The sequence below is a fragment of the Arachis ipaensis genome, chromosome B5, assembly GCF_059453495.1.
Source record: "Arachis ipaensis isolate K30076 ecotype BB chromosome B5, ASM5945349v1, whole genome shotgun sequence".
Classification (NCBI taxonomy): Eukaryota; Viridiplantae; Streptophyta; class Magnoliopsida; order Fabales; family Fabaceae; genus Arachis; species Arachis ipaensis.
The window spans coordinates 47,017,598-47,027,509 of NC_142440.1; positions in this window are offsets into that span (position 1 = coordinate 47,017,598).

Below are 9,912 nucleotides of genomic sequence, written 5' to 3' on the forward strand. Positions count from 1 at the left end.
CGCGCCCTTATATGTGAAGAAACAAATGACGAATTTTCTATTATTTCGAAGCCCCGGATGTTGGCTTTTCAACGCAATTGGAATTGCCTCATTTGGACCTCTATAGCTCAAGTTATGGTCGATTGAGTGCGAAGAGGTCAGGCTTGACAGCTTTACGGTTCCCTCATTTCTTCATGAGTTCTCCCACTTTGCATGGTTTTCTCCTCACTTCTTTCATCCAATACTTGCCTTATGAACCTGGAATCACTCAATAAACACATCAAGGCATCGAATGGAATTAAAGTGAATTAAATTTAGCTATTTTAAGGTCTAAAAAGCATGTTTTCACATTTAAGCTCAAATCAAGGGAGAATTGCAAAACCATGCTATTTCATTGAATAAATGTGAGAAAAGGTGATAAAATCCCCCAAATTAAGCAAAAGATAAACCACAAAATCGGGGTTTATCAAATCTCCCCACACTTAAACCAAGCATGTCCTCATGCTAAGAATAAAGAAGGATAAGAAAAGGGTTATGAACATTTATTCAATGCAAATAAACTATATGCACCTATCTACATGCATGCAACTAAATGCAAAATGATTCTATCTACTTGGTTAAAAGTAAATCAATCCCCACGAACACATATGGACATGTAGGGCTAAGTAGTATGATGATTCATGAATCCTACCAATTCAAATATCAAAATGAAGTTTAAATAGACTTGCAAGAAGAAAAGCTCATGAAAGCTGAGAACAAGGAATTGAGCATCGAACCCTCACCGGAAGTGTATCCGCTCTAGTCGCTCAAGTGTATAGGGTCGATCACTCAATTCTCTTCTATTCATGCTTTCTAAGATTTGTTTTTCATCTAACAATCAATAATTACTCAATGCATGCATACATTCATCATGAGGACTTATTCATAGGTTGTAATGGGGCTAGGGTCAAGGTAAGGATGCATATGGTCAAGTGAGCTTGAAATTTGTATCTTTGATTAGCCTAAGCTCTCACCTAACACATGTAACAACCTATACAATTCTAATACACAACCTAGCTACCCATGATTCACTTTTTTTTCACATACTCATCCATTCTCTTTAATTCACCACACATATGCATTGATGTTTATTGAACTTTACTTTTGGGATTTTTGTCCCCTTTTTATTTCTTTTTCTATATATTTTTCTTTTTTCTTTTTCTATAATTTTTTTCATTTTATATATATATATATTTTTCTACATTTGTTTTCTAAAGTATATACAAATGTATCAATGCATATGGTTTTACATATAGTGCATGAATATGTACCCAATTCCCAATATTTTTCACAAAAATAAAAATTATACATTTATCTCAACCATTGTCCCAAGTTTCCCATACCCAAATGATACACACCCTCACTAGCCTAAGCTAATCAAAGATCCAAATTAAGGACATTTATTGTTTTTCGCTTATGGGTAGTGATGTGCTACAATTAAGAACAAAAGGGATTAAACAGGCTCAAATTTAGCTAACAATGGTTGATGAAAGATAGGTTATTTGGGTAAGTGAGCTAAATGAAATGATGGCCTCAATCATATAAATGCATATATACATGGAACAATGGACATAAAGAATCAAAAAAATTAAAGATCACAATCATAGAAAGAGAACAATGCACACAATAATGGAAATAAGTGGTTATATGATGTAACCACACAATTAGGCTCAAAACTCACATACTTGTGTTCTTAGCTCAAAAACCATGTTCCGAAATAAATCCTTCAAGCAAGTACAACACAAAATATTTTTTTCAAATTGGTAGGGTACCCTCAAAACAGTTTCTTGGAAAAGAAATCATCACCCTAACCAAGTAGTCCTAACCTAAAAAGGAAGTGGTAAAAATATGTACAAATTCTAACTAACATGCAATCTATCATGCAATACAACAACTATTCTAACAAAGACAAAAATTAAAAATTGGTGTTAAAAAAGGAAGTTGTTACCCATGGAGGTCGGTCGGATGACCACCCCACACTTAGAAAATTGCATCGTCCTCGGTGCATGCAAAGAAGAGCAAGGTGGACGGGTAGCTACAATTGATGAGTGTCTTCAAAGGGTTGTGCGGGTGAACTTGTTTGTTGTCCCATTTGAAGATTTTCCATTCCTTTCCTTCTTGGTGGCCAACCCCAAAGGAGAGAAAAAGAAAGAAAATTAAGCCTACAACAAAGATATCAAAGCAAATAGAACATAGGCGAGGGCTAATGCCAAATAAGAGTAAGGTTCTCACTACATGGTAGCTACAACATATAAGTGAGAAAACAATATAAGCTAAGGGCATATCAACTAATACTTGATGCAAGAGTAAAGTCAAAGCATAGGCAAGTGATATGAAGAGCATGTTGCATCAAGCTTAATCAATAATTGACACAAACAAGATTAGTGAGAAGCATGAGAGCAATAGGTCCTATCCTAACTCAATGATAATGAGGTACAAAAATAAGGGATCATGAGTTAGGAAGGACTAAAGCACTAATCTTGTGTGTAGAGAAAATATTACAATTAATGCCAAACAAGTCACAAAGCACCAAGATTAACCAATAAATTCTCAACAATTGAATATAAGAATCCAACACCATTATTAAAACAAGAACTTAGAAAAGAAAATAAGAACAAGCTATAAAAATAAAATTAAAATGCAATGAATGATAATATGCAAATGCAACATATAAAAGAAGATGAAAATAAGAAAAATAAAGAGTGAAAATTTTGAAAAGAAAGTAAGAAAGGAAGAAAGAAGAAGAAAGAAAGAGGAAGAAACTAGAAGGAAAAGAAGAGAAGAAGGGAAAAAGAAAACAGGGCAGAACAGGGGAAAAACAGGGCGCGGAGGGCGACGCGTACACGTCACGCACGCGTGCGCGTGGATGGGCAGGCGAGATAGGCGACGTGGACGCGTCATGTACGCTTGCGCGTCAGGTCGCGGGCACAGAATATGCGCAACTTTGGCACAACTCTCTGGTTTTTGTACCAGGAGTGTGAGATGCACCACCGGCGCGCGCACACAGTGCGCTCGCGCGTAGATGCCCTTTTTTTTTTCAAAAACATGACACTCTCCTAATCTACAAGAATTCTAAAACAATCACAAATCAAATTTAACAAAAAAAATCTTTTCGGTTTTTTGAAAAATTTTCAAATGTACTAAAAACAAAACTTATACTACAAGCAAAATGCAATCTAACAACAACTATTCTAATCAAAGCATGAATGCAACAAACAACCTATCAATAAAAGCAAAATGCATAAGAGTATAGAAAGTAACAAAAACTACCTAAAATGGCAACTCCAATCACTTATTAAATATATATACAAGAGAATGGAAAAAGTTTACCATGGTGGGGTGTCTCCCACCTAGCACTTTTAGTTTAAGTCCTTAAGTTGGACATTTGGGAAGCTCCTTGTCATGGTGGCTTATGCTTGAACTCATCTTGAAACTTCCACCAATGCTTGGACTTCAAGTAAGCTCCAAAATTCAAGATCAATGGCACCAAGCTTTGATGAAGTTCCACACAAGCTAAGGGCTTCCAAAATTGATCTTCATATATTCCCGGATCCCAAATCTTGTTTCCACACCCATCTTCAAGTTGATCATCACAATTCCAATTGGGTGACAAGTGATCCGAATTCTCAAGTAAACACCAAAGCATCTTCCTAGACCCCTTTAGTTGAGGACTATACCAACCATTGCACTTAGACTTTGAGTTTCTAACCATAAGGAACCTTGATTGGCATTTCCACCCACTAATAAATTCTCTTTTGCTCTTGACTCCACAAAGAGCTCTAAGTTGCCCATCCATCTCAAGCAAACCATACTCAAGTGGGAAAGTAAAGATTAGAGATAAGGATTTTACCCACTTGAATGTTATGTTGGATGGTGACTTAGGAAGGGACATCTCCAGTGGTCTTGTAAGTTCCATTCCCTTGTGCTCTTCTTTGACTACCTCCACCTCTTGGCAAGCTTTTTCAACTTCAACCTCTTCCTCTTGACAAAGTTTTTCATATTCAACCACCTCTTCACCAATTTCTTCTAGCTCTTCCCTACTCTTCATATCACAACATGGAGGTAATGTGGAAGTTATCTCAACATTTATCTCAATATCAATAGGAGAAGATTCCTCAAATACCAAATGATCTTGTGTTGGTGTGGGATCATCTTTAAGAGGAAGATTTGTTATTTGCTCACCTTCTTCCAATTATTCATCATTCATTATATGCTTAGGAGGTTACACATTACCCTCCTCAACATCATCTTCAAGTTCAATGGAAGAAAATTCAACAGCTTCCACAAAATCATCAACAACATCACTTGGTGTGGAAGTGCTCTCAAGTTTGAAATCCACCTCTTGTTCAACTTTGCCTAGGCTTTTAACCACTTCTTCTTTATTAACAATCTCTTCACTCTCCACTTGTTGTAAGACATACCCCATCTCCTTGTCCTCATCTTGGGATTCCAAAATCCCCCTTCATGCTCCTTTCTTCGGTTGATTCCTCACATTCATCCGTAGAGGTACTTTACTTGTTGCATGAGTCCCATGAGTCCAAGTTGGCTTTAATTTTGGCAAGGTTATCCTCGATAACTTCATTCTTCCTCCTTTGGGCTTCCTCTTGCTCCTTTTGATGAATTATTACTTGAAGCCGATCCATTGTTTCATTGAGACGATCCATTGGTTCTTGGATGGATGGGTATGGGTGTTCTTCCATGGAGGGTTGTGGTGGAAAGAGAAATTCATTATGTGGTTGAAAGTTATCATACATGAGAGGTAATTCATCTTGGTAATAGTATAGAGGTGGTGGTTCTTAAGGGTATTAGTAGTGAAATTAGGGTGGTTCTTCATATGGTTCATATGGTTCACAAGGTGGTTGGTATGGTGGATATGGGTTGGGGTCATATGGAGGTGTTTGGTGAAAAGGGGCTTGTGAGTAAGGTGGTTCAAGGTCATGTTGAGGGGGTGGTTCATAGGCATGTAGTGGTGGTTGTTGACAATCACAATAAGGGTCACCACATCCATTAGATTGATATGCATTAGGATTAGGATTATACCCATAAGAATCCAAAGGTTGTTGTTGCCAAGAAGGGTGATCAATCCTTTGAGGCTCCTCCCATCTTTGATTCCCAAATCCTTGATGCACATCCTCATTGTAGCTCCCATTTCCTACAACATAATCTGAACCAAACTCATAGCCAAAGTGAGAATGAGAATTCATAATAGCAAAGAGAAACAAAAACTAACAAAAATAAGCAACAAAGTTCTAAAGTTAACAAAAACTAACAAATAAGCAAAAAGCAAACATATTCACAATATTCACAATAGCCAATAACATAACACCATTGGAACTCCCCGGCAACGGCGCCATTTTGATAATTGAGTTTTGTTGTGATGGTTCAGAATTTCTCTTCTAGAAATAAGAACTTCGTTGTAAGCATAGCTCCAAACCAACAAATAATTCCCACATCAAAAATTTGAGTTGTCACAAGTACAAACCCCAAATAAGAATTAACCGAAGTATTTAAACTCTGGGTCATCTCACAAGGAATTGCAATGAAGTGATCAATTATTGGCATTGAGGATGAAAGGGGGTTTAATTTGGTAATTAGCAAGAAAGTAAATAATAAGAACTAATAAAATAAATGGAAAGAACTCTTGGCTAGACATTTGTAATTAAGATCACCATCCTTGTCAACAAACCATACATTGATAATTATGAGGAACCAAGCTCATTAAGTCTACTTCCAAAAGTCTTAAGTGTGTAGTATCTACTCCTAGACTTGAAGTACGTCAAATGGCTTTGATCACATCAACCCATAAGTCCCAACCTATCTACTAATTAGATTAGTAGTAGGTTAGTGTCAATGAGTATCAAATTGATCACCAAGGGTTCTTAAATCACCAAATCATTGAGACCCAATGACTCAAGGTCACTCAATTCCCTTAGCCTAGGCCAAGAGTAAAGAAAACTACTCAAAAACTAAAGGAAACATTTCATCAAACACTTAGAGTAAGTAAACATCACCAAATGCAAAAATTAACAAGATCCATAACCATCATCAACAAGAAATCAACAATAACAACTAAGATAAACATAAAAGAAACATGGAAACATAAAATTGCATTAAAGGAAATCAAGATCCAACAATTGTTCATCAACACAAAAGAGAGCAAAATAAGAGATTAACAAGAGAAACTAGAAGAACAAAGACAATAGACACTAAAATGTAAAGAGAATTGAAAGAGAAAATTGAGAGTGATTAACCTAACTTTATCCTAATTTCTATCCTAAATCTCAAGAGAGGAGAGAGCCTCTCTCTCATGAATTATATCCTAAAACATGAAGAAAACTAAACTATGACTACTTGGTTCATTCTCCCCTCAATCCTTAGGTTCAATAGCATCAGAAATGAGTTGGATTGGGCCCAAAATGAGCTAGAAATCACCCCCAACGAAGTGCAAAAAGTGGACCCACGCAGCTCCATCGGCACGCACGCGAACATGGCACGTGCGCGCCCCTATATGCGAAGCAACATATGGAAAATTTTATATCATTTCAAAGCCCCAAATGTTAGCTTTCCAACGCAACTGAAACTGCCTCATTTGGACCTCTGTAGCTCAAGTTATGGTCGTTTGAGTACGAAGAGGTCAGGCTTGACAGCTTTACAGTTCCCTCATTTCTTTATGAGTTCTCCCACTTTGTATGCTTTTCTCCTCACTTCTTCCATCCAATACTTGCCTTATGAACCTAGAATCACTCAACAAACACATCAAGGCATCGAATGGAATTAAAGTGAATTAAATTTAGCTATTTTAAGGCCTAAAGAGCATGTTTTTACATTTAAGCACAAATCAAGGGAGAATTGTAAAATCATGCTATTTCATTGAATAAATATGAGAAAAGGTGATAAAATCTCCCAAATTAAGCACAAGATAAACCACAAAATCGGGGTTTATCAGTTGTGTGGGAGGTGGTTGTTGGCGAGAATGGTTTTGAGGGTGGTTGTTTAGGTTTTGGTGGTAAGGATTGAAGGTGTTGATGGTTGATTTTGAAATATTGGGCCTCTAACTTTTATTTCCCCAACAAAAATTTGGGTGATTCTTCCACCCAGGATTGTAAGTCTTGGAGAAGGGATTATTTTGAAGGGCCTTGAAGGATTGCTGATGTAATTCACTTGCTCTAGAGAAGATTGACCATACTCCATGCCTTCACCATGAGATAGTCTATTACCCACACCATAGGAATTTTCTTAAGACCTTACTGTCGAGACTTGTATTCCTCCTAAGTGTTAAGTAATTGAATTAATTTGTTGGGACATGACTTTATTCTGAGCTAAAATGATATCCAAAGCATCTAACTCCATGACTCTATTCCTCATTGATCTTTCAGAGGAATAGAGGTATTGATTGTTGGCTACCATTTTAATCAACTCCAAGACTTCATCAGTGGCCTTTTTCATATGCAAAGATCCTCCAGCCGAATTATCCAAAGAAACTCGAGGCGGAGATGATCTTGTAACACCCTACCACATAGAGCTTTACGCCTAAGATGTAAATCAGAGGTGACAAGGCACTACGACCACTAAAAATAAAATACATATATAGATATATTGAAAAAGAGAATTATCTAGGAGCCTTGAAGAAAAAGTTGAAACGAAATACAAACAAAAAAACACTAATAGGGGATTAATGTCGGTCTAGAATTTCTCAATAGAAAAGAACCTCGGTGTAAGCATAGTTTAAACCAACAATTTATCCCCAATCAAAGTTTAAAAGGTTTGTCACAATACAAATCAAAATAACTGGGAGTATTAATCCCGGGTCGTTCTCCCTAGGAATTGCAATGAAGTGCTCAATTATTGACTATTAAGGGAATTGGGGGGTTGAGGTGGTGATTTACAAGAGATGTAAATAACAAGAAACTAAATGACAATTAACAAACAAAGGGAAAGAAAACTCAAATGGTAAAAGGTCTTAGCAACGGTTAATGGTTAAGGATCACTATCCTTGTTACTAACCACAATATGATAATTGCAAAGATCAATCCCATTTAGTCATCCTCTAACAATTGAAGGAAAGCCAAATGAGCTTCATCAATCCTAATCCTTAAGTCCTAGCCACTCACTAATTGAATTAGTGAAGACTAGTGTCAATAGACACCAATTATCAATCACTTAAACATTAGCAACTCAAGGTCACCGAACTAACCAACCCAATCCAAGAAGAGGAAAATATAACTCATAACTAAAAGAAACATTTCATCAAACATCTAGAATGAAATAAAAGCAGACATCATAAAATATAAGAATTAATAAAAGCTATGACTAACATAAGCAAGAAATTAACAATAGCAACTAAGGTAAACATAAAAAGACATGGAAACATAAAATTGCATTAAAAGAGAATTGAAAGTGACAAAAGAGTTCAAGAACTAAAATTAACAATATAAGGAAATTAACAAGAGAAGAAGACAAACTAAGATACTAGAACAATGAAAAGTAAAGGAAAGCTAAATTGAAGCAAGATTAAAAACTAGATCTAAGAAGAAATTGAAATAAGAACCCAAAAACCTAGAGAGATGAGAGAGCCCTTCTCTCTAGAATTCTACATCTATCTAAAACTAAAACTAATGTGTGTTTGAATGAATGGCCTCTTCCCTCCTTCACTCCCAGCCTCTAATTTGCAGAATGGGCTTGAAACTAGGACAAAAACCAGCTCAGAAATTGCCCCCATTGTTTTCTTTTTGGTGAGGCACGTGATGCTTGTCACGCGTACACGTCAGTCACGCGTATGCATCGGTGGACGATGCTCTTGGTCATGCGCACACGTCAGCCATGCGTACGCGTCGGGACCAGCTTCTCAAATCTTTTGCATGCTTCTTTTCCATCCTCTAAGCCATTTTTGCCCTATAACCCTGAAAGCACTTAACAAACATATCACAACATCGAATGGTAATAAGAGAGGATTAAAACTAGCAATTTTAAGGCCTATGAAGCTTGTTTTCATTCTTAAGTACGAATTAGGAAAGATTCACAAAACTATGCAATTTATATGAATAACTGCGGAAATAGTTGACAAAATCCACTTAATTCAATCCGAAATAAACCATAAAATAGTAGTTTATCAATCTCCCCATACTTAGACATTAGCATGTCCTCATTCTAAGCTCAAGAAAAGCTATAAAGGGGTGAAGAGGAATGGTAAGATTTATTAAATGCAACCTATCTATATGAATGCAACTAAATGCAAAATGTTCCTACTTACTTGGTTAAAAGCAAATCAATCTCCAAGAATATATGAACTTGTAGGGCTAACATAGAATGATGATTCATGAATTCTACCAATTCAAATATCAAAATGAAGTATAAACAAAACTGCAAGAAGAAAGCTAGTGAAAGCAAGGGACAAGGAATTGAGCATCGAACCCTCACCAGAAGTGTATCCGCTCTAGTCGCTCAAGTGTATAGGGTTGATTCACTTAATTATCCTCTAATCATACTTTCCAAGATTTGTTTTTCATCTAACAATCAATAATTATACAATGCATGCATACAAATATCATGAGGACTTTCCCATAGGTTGTAATGGGGCTAGGGTAAAGGTAAGGATGCATATGGTTAAGTGAGCTTGAAATTAGAATCTTTGATTAACTTAAGCTCTCACCTAACACATATAACAACCTATAAAATTCAAATGCAAACTTAACTACCCATAATTCTCACTTTTTCACACACTCATGCATTCTTTTCAATTTACATTCCATATGCATTGTTATTATTATTCTACTTTGGGGCATTTTGTCCCCTTTTTATTGCTTTTCTTTTTCTCTTTTTCTTTTCATTTTTATATATTTTTTTCATTTTCTCTATATATATTTTTTTATTTTCTCTATTCTTTTTTTTTCAAAT